Below are 11,830 nucleotides of genomic sequence, written 5' to 3' on the forward strand. Positions count from 1 at the left end.
CCATTATGTATACGAATTCAAATTTCGCGCTCAAAGCCTCGGCGACACTGGGCTTACTTTCGTCAGACCGCGGGGCGTACTAAAGGTTAGAAGTATCATTCGACCGAAAAGCAATCTCTGACTGTTGGCTGATAAATGCGACGTGCCTAAAATACAGGAAAACGTAACAGCATAATCGTTCCATTATTTTTGTTTTGTATTTGTATTGCTTTTGTTTTATTTCAAGTATAATTTACCCCATGGCTAATCGCAAAGATGAAAATGAATGGTGAGTAGATGAAATGGATGAAGGGATGATCACAAATCCATGTGGATCACAAACAGTACAGAGTAATACACAGATGGTTGGTTGTTGATTGTTGGATTGTTGTTGATCTCGTCGGCCCTCGACCCGAACTAGCACTGCACTGAGGCTCCGGAAATTCCGCGGTCGTTGATGTCTTCAGCTTTGGACCCCAACTGGAACTAGTAGTAGACTTCGTTACTTTACGGTATTTAGTCCTTTTCATCTTCGAATCACTAGATCTTATAAAGCCACCAATGGACACTGACTGATCACTAATCGACATATGAACTGTCACACTTACCTTTGAATTCTCATTAACCGATTCTGTTGTACAGATCAACTTGGAAATTGAAGCCTCGTATTTTAACTTCATTATATTCTAGAACATTCCGCAGATAAAACGATTCGTTAATGTTGCCAGTAGTTCGACTCCTTCTCTTATTCAAGAACGTTCTCTCTCGCGCTTTCCAGACATTAAAAAATTACAATGAATCGTCCTACTTGTGGCGCTACGTTTGCAGCTTCCAAATGCTGACAAGTCTTTACTTAGTGCTGCGACAACACCGAAAGCTCAAAAAAAGTTTTAATGCAATATTATCAACAACAGGGTTATAGAACATTCTCCGCGTTGCCATGGTAAGTATTTCTCTCCTTATATTATCGGCACACTATTCAAGAAAACAAAAACCTAATTTTATGTAGTGTAAACTGAATAAAATTAAGGAGGGACTCAAGCCCCCTGATCCCAACTTAGATACGCGCTATTAACAATAACAGGGTTATAGAACATTCTGTGTCTTGCCTCGATAATTATTTCTCTCAAATTATCATCACATTATTCCAGAAGCCATGAACCTAATTTTATGTAGCGTAATTTCCTGAAGGGAGTGCTGGAGCCCCCTGATTCCCACCTTGGATACGTGCTTGACTCGATAATTATTTCTCTCCTTAAATTATCGTCACATTATTTTATTTCCCAAAACAAGAAACCAAAATCCTCATTTTATCTATTGTAAACTGCAAACTTTCGGGGGGGCTCGAGCCCCCTAAGCTCCCCCTTGGATACGTGCCTGTTGCGAGTGTCCCTTCATCAATTTAAACTAAACATCACTCATCCTGTTCGTCGCGATTAACCAAAAGTGGAAGAAGACGCTAAATAACAAAAACAAATTTATCCTCATCGTGGCGATCAACTGGAGAATCTTAAAAGTAGCATAAAATTATTAAAGAGAAATTCCAGGACATTCAGTAAAAATTCATATCAGAATATGCTCGGACAAGAACTTTCCTTAGAATTAGACATTTAAAATAAATGCAATAGGTTAGCTGGAAAGAAAAGCTGGCAGTGGACTACAGCCTACATGGACAAGATATCACGCATAATAATGTCTGAGAAATAAACTATTCATTGTTTTGGAATAAATGTATTCTTCTATCGCGTATTTCATGTCTTGTTGTCAAATTAAATTAACAGCTTTAGTGTATAATATCAAAAGATGCATGAAAACACAGCGTTTCATGGGCCATCTGCTACATTCTACGCATAGCTTTTTTTCCGCTCGTGTCCGCTTGGTGACGTCACAAGCTCTAGCCAATAACGTGCAAGTCGCGGAGTGGCCCCCTCTGAGGTAGTTATTTCTTGTATCCGCGTCTGCGTGGTCTGTTAACAGGTCTAGTGTTCAGTCATTCACAGCCCGCAGGTTTTTATACTGAGTAAAGTTTATTAGGACGATCTAAGGAGGATATTTTAGAAGTTATCGCGTTCAAAATCCGCAATTACCTGGTTTCTCAGTCTCGCGCTCCTATGTATCCCGATGTACACAAATTGATTTATCCTAATAAAACGAGATAAAACCTATATCTGGTTATTCTTTTGCCCACCTGAGATGGTTCCAGTTCGGACCTTTGGAGTTCCCATGATTCTGACTGCAGGAGCTGAGGAAAATTAACTTAGTTCCTGCGACTGCGCGTGTCTCTTTACAGATAAAATGTCAAGCCACTCACGCCCCGCAGTTGTGGGAACCTAACAGCTTCTTATATCAGGGAAATACTTTATGATGATCACTCTGTGTATAAGTGGCTGTTTATATATTTCGCAGCATTTTCTGGCAAATCTTAAAAAATAAACGTATTCATCGATAAAGCAATATCCCTAGAATGCTAACCCATTGGCACTTTTATAAAATCCAGAGAATTCCGATCAAGATATTTCCCTTGCGATACAAAATATGTATTTCCGGGAACTCTAATGGAAGTAGTTGCTTTCTGAGAGAAAATTAAAAGAAAATATTTCCCCATTGCGAGGATGTTTCCAAAAATTGCAATTTCTGAAAACCGTGTTGAAATTTTGTAAGAAGAGGAAAACCCGTAAAGAAGCGCTGCGAAACTTTTGCAGACTAGATTGCATTTCTACCGACTGTTATTAGAAGACCTCTTGCTACGCAGAACCTTCGTCTTTGTTAACTCTTGAGACGAATGAAAATTGGAACACACAATTGCCTTTGAAACTTTTCTCCGCTAGATGTCAGCTGCAGCGGCGCAGGTAGTGATTTATAGTCTCCTGAGGGACTTCTCTGGATGCTCCAGTTTTCCTTAATGAGATGTTCCCTGGTATTCCTCTCCTGGGTCCCTTTGTTTTACGCAAGAAACTTTAGGAACTGAAAGTAAATGAAGTATTGATTGACTGAAAAAAGTGGATTCAACTTCTGGATATTAGCGTATGGCGTTAGAAAAATGAAATGATGCAGGGTGTTCCGAAAGAAAAGGGTTGTTTTACTTCCTAAACTATTTTACATCAGAAGTTGGCTCAGTACCACCTGGCAAAAGTATTCTTGAGATTCTGGGCTATGAATGTCCTTGATTAATGTGTACCGATATTAAACTGGAGAATACTTTCAAGAATTGGCGAGTCTGAAGTGACGATTAATTTGCTTTATTTTACTTCGCTTCTTGTGCCACTTTTTGGCTAATTTGCAAAGACGTGGATGAGTGATGATATGATGAAATTGATGAATGGACACTCACAAACTGACATACCCAGACCGGGATTCAATCCCGGAACCCATGGCGTCGTAGCGCGATGTGCTAACCACTCAGCCACGGGGACCGGTGTGAAGAACTATGACATGATTCAATTGATGAAGAGGCAGCACAAAGGACACCCATGCCGAGACCGGGGATTCGAACCCAGGATTCTTGCCGTCACAACTAAATGTGCTATCTAATTCGTCTGGAAGGTCGGCATGAAGATGAAAATGAGTGAAAGAGAATACCACATAAAAATATAGAAAGTTCCCAAAATAACGATCGGCCACCAAGTTATAGTTGTTAAAGAGGTGTTGCGCAAGATTGTAGTGATTGCAAGGAGTGATCTTTTTTTTAAGGTACTCAGATATGTGTCTCTCCTTCTGTGTTCTGCAGAACACACTGGTTTAGCCGATTTACGCAATCATTTTCTGTGCTCTGAGTATGTTTTCTAACACCTCTCTTTACGTGTCTTTTAATCTGTTTCTTTCACCCTTGCTACTCTAAACTTCCTCTGCAGGCGGATGTGTAAATCATGAGTTATTTTGATGTATCAAATCTCATCCGAATAAACCAAAACACTGAGAAAGTTAAAGAAAATAGGATCTTATCGTACTCACAAGTTTGACTAATAATAGGAGGCGTGTGAACACCACAGATCCCTGCCATGTTGTCAATTATTGTACGGACGCCTGCGTGGAAATAACAGTGGTGATAGGTATAGGGTAGTTGGGAAAGTTCTGAAAGGGCTGAAGAGATAGTGTGGCATGAGACAAAACTTTATCAATGCCTAAACTAAATCAAGCTATGTGTCCCATGATCATAATATATCCACACACCCCTGACTCTACCCCAAAAAGTTTAACCAAATTAATAGTCATTTTGGATCACAGTTTACCTTTACACCTCCATAAATTTGGTGAAAAATTCTGAATAAACTCCTGTGTTCAGGGAAGTGTGGGAACAGAAAGCATTGTTTACGTTTTTGTATATTTTCCTGGGATGAGACAATAACCCCGTATAGTTCGCTGCAACTTTTGAGTCACTAACGCGTCTAGTTTGTTCTTCTTCTTCATAAGGCACTTCAACTTCATACACTGAAAGTTTTGGCCTTCTCAACAATTTCTCTCCATCTTTTTCTGTTCTGGGTGCACTTCCACCAGTTGTTGATCTTCATATCTTTCAGATCCTTAATAAGATCATCTATGCATCTGTTTTGTGGTCTGCCTTTTGCTCTTGTTCCTTCTGGGTTCCATCTGTATATCCCTTTTACTAGCTTTTCCTCTAGCATTCTCTGAACATGTCCAAGCCATCTCAGTCTTTGAGATTCGATAAAATTTATTATGGTGTTATTTTGAATTATTCTGCTTATTTCATTATTATAGCATCATCTTCTTTAATTGGGCCATATAATATTTTATTACTTTTCTTTTTCTTTCAAATACTGATAATTTTTGTTTGCAGAAGTCTTTGAGTGGCCATGTTTTACATGCATATGCAACTATAGGTCTCATTATGGTATAATAAAGCCTCAGTTTGGCACTCTTTGCTATTTGTTTACTTTTGAATGGCTCCAAATTGGCCTAACAAGCTTTGTTTCCAGATACAATTCTCTCTTTGATTTCTTATTCTATTGTGTTATCTCCATTCACTGTTGATCCTAGGTATTTGATGGATTCTGTCTGTTCTATCATCATCATCTATGGTCAGGTCTTCCATTCCACTTTTAACTCTCGCACATCTTACGTATTTTGTTTCTTGTGCATTTATTATGAAGCCAATTTGCTTGTTTCAGCTGTTGGAATGTGTCAATTAAGGATTTTTGACATCTTGCTGTGAGTACTGTGTCATCTGCATAAGCGAAGTAGTGTTTTAGTCTCGTAGATACAAGTATATTGCCTCTTAAATCCAAATGTTTCATAATTGAATCTATGATTATAGTAAATAATGTTGCCAATAGAGGGCAGCCTTGTTTCACTCCTAGCTCTACTTTAAATTCTTCAGTAAGTTCATTCTATATTTTGACTCTTCCTTTGTTGTTATTTAGGTCAATGATATTAGTCTTATTAATTTGTATGGTACTTCATATAATTTCAGGGAGTTCTCTAGACTGAATCAAATTCCTGACTGTAATTAATATGTTGTGGAAGTCAATGTTGTATTTACGGCATTTCTAAAGAAATTGTCTTACTATCAATATGGTGTCTAAAGTTGATTTATTTTGTCCGAATCCCATTTGATGTTCTCCTAGTTTGTTTTCAATAATCTCTGTTAATCTCTTATTTAACAATATTCCACATATGTTGTACCCTATGTTTAACAATGTTATTGGTCTATAGTTGTCACAGATTAGTCTCTCATCTTTTTTGTATATTGTACACACAATTCCTTTGTTGCACTCCGTTGGTATTTGTTCTATCAGTTTATGCAATCTGTTTTATTCCTCTACCTCCATTCCTGATTAGTTCTGCTGATATATTGTGTGATTCTGCAGCTTCACTTGCTTTTAGATTTTGTATTACTGCGCATAATTCATTCCAGGTTGGGGGTTGTAACTGTTATTCACTTTCATTTCTGTGCATTGGTACTTGCATATTCACCATTATGTTTTTATTATATATGCTGCTAAAGTATTCTTTTTATCTATTTAGGGGTTGCTCTTTTTGTGTAAGGAGGTTTCCTTTAGCATCCTTACATAATGAGGGTGAGGATGTATGTACCTCTTGAAAAACTTTATAGTTTCGTTTTCTTTTATAACTCGCCTCTATTTGCCTCTTTTTCTCATTCAATCATTTATTGTTTTTATAGTTTATTAATTTATTTGCTTTCTTCCCCATTGTAGTATATTTCTCTAGGTATATTCCTGTCTTTATTTCACGTCTAGTTGGTTAAACGGCGAAACACCGACTAGTCTACTTCGTTTATTTAGTGTCGAGTAGTGTATTTGGTGTTTGCACCGTTTGCTGTACGTTATGGCGCGGTGTAGTGTGTGGTGTGGGGCCACACGGTACGTGCTAACTAATGCACGTTTAAAGCAGCAGACAGGCATTTGTTGGATCTTGTGAACTTGAACACCTCTATCCGTCTACTTGGTCGAACCTTGCACCAACCTGGCACCGAGATACACCTTCACTACATTTAGTGTTTACAAGTGCAGCGAACTAGACAGCGCTATTGAGCAAAGTCTCTACTCGGTTTGAAACCAAGCGTCCCAGTGTTTTTATCTGAAGCTTTCGATTAAAAAAAAATAGTTCATCTGCTTCCTAGAAGAAATAAACCCTCTGTCAGCGTTGGGAAGTCCAATTCTCTTTCTATTTGTTCCGCAATTTAGTTCTGTGTGAATTGGGACAAAGTGTAATCTGAAAGCACTTTAAAAAAGTGTGTTTATTGTGAGTCGAGTATTAGAAGCAAAGCAAACACTGGACGTATCTTCAAGCTTCGCACCCAAGCAATATTAGCTGAGTCAAATAATATTCTTACCCTAGAAGAAGATGAAGTTGAGCATATTAAACATTTGAATGCCGTAAATCCAATTCGTACAGAGAAAATGGAGAATTCTTGTTTTCGCAACGCAAACAATTGGAGAAAAGCTTGTCGCTTCCAGGAGAAAAAGGTCTAGATCAAGCAGAAAGTATCATTGTACCTTTAAGACAGGGATGTATTATCATGTTCATCCCTTCAGTCATTTCAACAATTCATCACTAAACCACATCTCCACGATTAACCCAAGAGGTAGAAAAGCGTCGGCTATTTTCGTCGGAATTCGTCACGCTCCCTTTCAACTCTATACGTTATTAATGGCCATTATCTGTAATCGCGATTCAAATAACCACCTGTACAGGATAACATTTCTACAACCAAGAGTTCACATTAAGCGCTGAGACAGGACATTTACAATTTCTCAGATTAAACAATCAAATCTTCCATCAAGGGAAAGGTTCTGTTACAGAAACAGTTGTGTACGTGTATTTCATTCGATGAACATGTAAGCTATCTTATTTCCTTGTTATGTTAAATATGGTACCCAAAGCAACACGTAATCGCATAAGGATGAAATGAAATCTAAAGCGATATTATTTTAACACACTACTCTGGCTACCATGAGGAAGACCCGGGTTCGAATCTCTGTCCAGGAAATCTGGACCAGAATTTTTTTTTCATTTCACTGTTTCTGCGCAGTTCTGAGGTCCACCCACCCTCGTATAAATATGTAAATGGTGGCAACCCTGTGGGGTAAAGGTGACCGGGAGTGATGATGATCGCATCATCCCCACTATGGCCGAGATCAATAATATGTGGAGCTCTGTACTTCCACACCATCTCATATGCCTTCATGGCATGTGTGCACACGCACAGGGTACCTTTATCTTTCGTTTACTCTTCTGAGCAGTTCTTCTGAACTTGAATGTTTATTTACTGGTTTATTCTGCCAGACAGAGAAAGTGTTTTCTTACGAAACAATTCTGGAAATGTTCGACAATTTTGGATTTTATACCCAAATACCCAATCTTGGTTGTAGAATTCGGGTAACCGTTTGTGAGATATGAACCCGGATACTAGGTATAACGCGGATTCGAAACTTACTGACCATCCATAATTCCAGGGGTGTGCAGATACTATGAAGGATGCGATGTATATTCCATTCAAATAACAGCCATTAACATGTTTCATTAATCTAATGCACACGTAACTTGAAACTACAACACCTACTAGAAGCCCATAGAACCGTAACTTATACTGCAGTTACTTAATAAACTTTATACGTATTTTACATGGATAGATGGATGTTGATCAGATGGAATTGATCAAGGTTGGAGCACAAACCTGGAACCCTCGGTAGTAAAACTGTGAGTCGACAACTCAGTGCGTTCGAACAACCATTATGTCTTCACATTTTGTATGACATTTATATAATGAGCTGCAAACTTGTACGGGATTGATTGATTGATTGATTGATTTAGTTTATTTTACTTCGAGTTTTGTGCCTCTTGGCTAATTGTCGAAGATGAGGATGAGTGATGAAAGGATGAAATTGATGAATGGACATTCACAAACAACCAAGCCCGAGCGGGATTCAAACCCGGGACCCTTGGCGTCGCAGCGCGATGTGCTAACCGCTCGGCCACAGAGTCGGGCGATTGATTGATTGATTTGCTTTATTTTACTTCCCTTTTTGTCCCACTTTTGGCTAATTTTCGAAGATGGGGATGAGTGATGATATAATGAAATTGATAAATGGACACTCACAAACATCCTGGACCCCTAGACTCCTGGCGTCCTAGCGCGATGTGCTAACCACTCCGTCATGGGAGCCGGCACAAGTATAGAAATATATCAAGATGAATATACTGAAAGCGAATAGCTTAAAAACGTTGACTTCAGGGCGTTAGACAAGGTCAGCGTTACGAGGGGGGCTAATAAGTTCTCGGCCTGACCCCCTTCCTCACATGTCATCCTGAAATCATTCATTGCATTTGAACCATTGATCTTCTGGAAGTTTAAGTGCCAGCTGGGATGATCGCATCACTAAGGGATTTTCCTTTACAGGCCATTGATTGAAGCATAGCGCAGCCAAATGTGGAATTTACCAACGAGGAGTTGCGAGGTGTCATGAAGTTATTCTTCCTGCAACAGAAGTCGCCGAAGGAAATCCATTGTTGTTGCATGCTAGACACACACTTCATACTCCACTGTGAAGAAATGGTGCTCAAACTTTAAGCGTGGTGATTTTCCACAGAAGATGGTGAAAGGTGTGGGAGGCCAGTGTCAGTGTCAACTCTGGAAAAAGTGGATCAGGTTCATGACCTGATTTTGAGTAACAGACGAATTTCACTTGAAGCGATAGCTGAGATCTTGCACATACCCAAAGAACGTGTCTGGTCAATAATACATGATCAGTTGGACATGCACAAGCTTTCCGCGAAATGGGTGCCCAAACGTTTGAACGCCGATGAGAAACGTTAACGTGTGGCATCTTCTCAGGTGATTTTGCGAACTCTCAGGAAGATTTCTTGAATAGGCTTGTTACACAGGATGAAAGTTGGTTCCACTACTTTGCTCCTGAGACCAAACAGTAATCATGAGAGTGGTGCCACTCAGGATCTCTCAGGCCAAAGAAATTCAAAGCACAGAGGTCCGCAGGCAAGGTAGTTGCTTCAATATTCTGGGATAGGGATGATGTTTTGTTAAAATACTACCTTCTAAAGTGACAAACCATAACATCAGAGTATTACTGCAGTCTTCTGGGTATGTTACAGGACGCTATTAAAGAAAAGGGAAAATTGAGAAGACGTGTGTTGTTTCTGCAGGACAATGCTCCCGTTCACAAGGCTGGAAGAACAATGGATTTTCTGAAGGACCTAGGGTTTCAGTGCATTAACCATACACCTTACTCACCAGACCTTGCACCCTCTGATTAATATATTTTCCGTAGACTGAAAAAAGTTCTGAAAGGACAGAAATTTAGAAGTGATAACGAGGTTATAGCAGCTGCCGAACAGATTTGTGCAGACCAGGAGAAATCATTTTTGGGAGGGGTTGAAGAAGTTGGAGCAACGAAATGCCAAGGATGTGTGACCTTCGGGGAAAATACGTTGAATAGCCTGAAACTTTTGTGCCTGTATCTAGTCCTTCTGGGTCAGGCCGAGAACTTATCACCCCCCCTCATATTAAACTCAACCAAATTAATGTGCTTTATTGCTAGACAGGGTTCAGCAAATGCTGGTCTAACATCTAACTCCTTACTATTTTAATCTTCTAAAACAAAATCTCTCGACACAATATAATTGACAACAAAAACGTTTCGTTAACACATTATGTGAAAGGCACGTCCGAGCGAGCTACTGCTCAGGCAGGAGTTCATTTACTAAGCCAAGGATAAGAACGTCCAAATGTTTGGAATGCCCAAGCACTGCCCGAAACCGGATATTTCTGGTATCATTTCTGGACCTTGACCGCACCTACAAACTCCATTCATTTTCAATTTCTTCCCCCACTGCTGAATCGGCCTCAAGTCAAGGATAAGCGATCTGGTCGAATATAAAATGTCACCAGATCACGTGAAAATCACAGCGAGAATGTGTGATATTAGATAAAATAATGTTTCAAGGGAGAACAGATGGAACGCTCTCATGTTTCATGCTGTTTAAATTGGAATTGACATTTTACACTGGCGTAAATTTGTGTACTTCCTGCCTCTAATGTTTCAAAAGAGCGTTGGGAAATAATGATCTCATGTTCAAGTATTGGTCTTGAGTTATATTATGTTGTATTGGTCTTTATGTAAAATACATACATGCACAATCCGAAATACTGGTACTTGGATCCGGATCCGGTTATTTCTGAACTGGTTATCCCGGATCCGAAAGTACCGGGTGTCCAAAAAGTGTCTGTGGAGTTGGACCGTCATGTATATTGGCGATGCGTCTAGCACTGAATACTACTACTACTACTACTACTACTACTACTACTACTACTACTACTACTACTAATAATAATAATAATAATAATAATAATAATAATAATAATAATAATAGGTGTAGAATAGCAGTGATATAAAAGATAACTTAACAGTCGTCTAACATGATGTTCATTCCAGATTATAGATGCGATTCTTGGTTCCAACAGAACTGATCCACACATCCATGGCATTCCTCGAGAACGTTTTAGGTAATCACATCATCTCTCGTTTCCATCTGGCCTCCACGTTCACCTGATCTCTGTCCACCAGACTCTTATCTGTGGGGATATCTCAAGGGACATATTTATGTGCACAATAGAAAAACACTTGATGATCTGCAACATGCAATGTCACCGCCATACAGAACATCACCCAGGAAACCTTCAACTCCGTTTTTATGAACATGCAGCATCGTGTCCAGAACTGCTTGTAAGTCGCTGGTCATCATTTCTAACATCTCTAATCACCGAACCTTTACCCATCACAGTACGTTGACATTTCCTGGATTCCATGTTCCATGACAATCTCTGGACAGTGAAATGTATGTGCGCAGTGACTTTAGGGACACACTGCAGTTTGCCATCCGTACGTGAACCTGTGGAACACCTTTTGTGTGTGTTCAGAAATTTCAGTGACACAGGTTAGTGGCCATTAAAAATTTGCACATAACTGCAGTACTGACCTTCCTTTATTACCGAAATTTAATTGTACAAGAAGTGAATAACATTAGTATTGTTTCTAAAACAAAGGAAGTCCTGTTAAATTAATGTGATATCATCTTGTGCGTCGTATAACATGAACGGATCCACCTCGTATGTATGCCACCTTGTTTCCTATTTGTTATGCAACCCAATCAACTTTAAAGTTAGTTGGGTTGCAGACAGAAAGGATACGCTTTTACGCTCGAAGCAATTCCGTGAAAATTCCTGTTTCAGAACACGAAAAATGTAGGCCTGCATAGAGAATCAATAAGGGGTCTCCTAGTCATATCCTTGAGGCGCTTCCCCTATATACTTGGCAGGAGTTTCTGTAACACAATCTAGGAGTTGCTGACGCTACGT

This window comes from Lepisma saccharinum, chromosome 3 (genome assembly GCF_977018435.1).
Source record: "Lepisma saccharinum chromosome 3, izLepSacc3.1, whole genome shotgun sequence".
Classification (NCBI taxonomy): domain Eukaryota; kingdom Metazoa; phylum Arthropoda; class Insecta; order Zygentoma; family Lepismatidae; genus Lepisma; species Lepisma saccharinum.